General features: G+C 48.6%; 1 non-coding gene across 1 annotated transcript; it reads left to right on the forward strand.

Annotated features, from left to right (window-relative positions):
• The first annotated feature begins 329 nt into the window (after nucleotides 1-329).
• On the forward strand, nucleotides 330-402 carry Trnar-ucu. The gene has a single exon. It is a non-coding gene; the product is annotated as a tRNA-Arg (tRNA).
• Nucleotides 403-977: the final 575 nt, after the last annotated feature.

Raw genomic sequence — 977 nt, forward strand, 5'->3', positions numbered from 1 at the left:
GTGTCTTTGGAATGCTGAGCATTTCTGGCCAAAGTGTTAGACCTTTAAAGTGTGTCCTTGGCGTTCAACGTTGCTACTGCCTCCCATGTTGCACAATAACGCACAAAATACATAAATTTTCACGCGATGAATTCAAGAACGCGGCACGTCACTCATGACAGGTGAAACGTTGCAGGGCAGAGCACGTGGTACTAATCAGTCAAAGGGTGTGTGCTGGTCAGGGTTTCAGTTCAAGTTTCCATCCTTCAAGGAGCCTTTACCTTGTCCCAGAAGAAATGTCAGTCGTAATATTTGGTTGTCCTGCCATGCCGGCCTGTCGGAGATCAGCTGTCCCTGTGGCGCAGTGGAAAGCGCGTTGGACTTCTAATCCAAAGGTCCCGGGTTCGACCCCCGGCAGGGATGTGGCAGAGGGCCCATGGTTTTCTTCATAGAGTGAGATAGCTGAGCATCAACAGCCTGATGTACCCTAGAAGATTAATCCCTACTTCCGTTGCAGTGAGGGTCGGAAAAAGGAAGAATAATAGTTGTGGCGGCGAGTGAAGTGGTCGATACGGGGTGAGTCAACGCACCATGTTGCTCCCAGCAGGCCAAGGGGAAGCGAGGAGCGCTCGTGTGTAGCAGACACCGCTGTCTACACGCAGCGTACATACGTTCGCATGTACCATTTATTATTAGGGAAGCCACATATTTGTTATCTTGGGGTGCGCGATAATCGAGCTTTAAATACTCTCTATCCGGGCGCGCCGGCAGGAGAGCGGAGGAGAATGGTTGTGCGTTTACCTGCGTGCCTGTGTTTCCATGTCCGTGTGCGTTAATGCACATGCAAGTATCTACACAGTAACACAGTACAGAGTAACTGTGAATTTTGTTTGTAAGAATGTGTTTATATAAACCAACACACTGAATTGACTTATTGCACAGCCTGACGCCATCATTGCATCATTTCTGCCATGTCTTTTTAATACGAAGTAAGTCAC

Source organism: Penaeus monodon, chromosome 23 (assembly GCF_015228065.2).
Source record: "Penaeus monodon isolate SGIC_2016 chromosome 23, NSTDA_Pmon_1, whole genome shotgun sequence".
Classification (NCBI taxonomy): Eukaryota; Metazoa; Arthropoda; class Malacostraca; order Decapoda; family Penaeidae; genus Penaeus; species Penaeus monodon.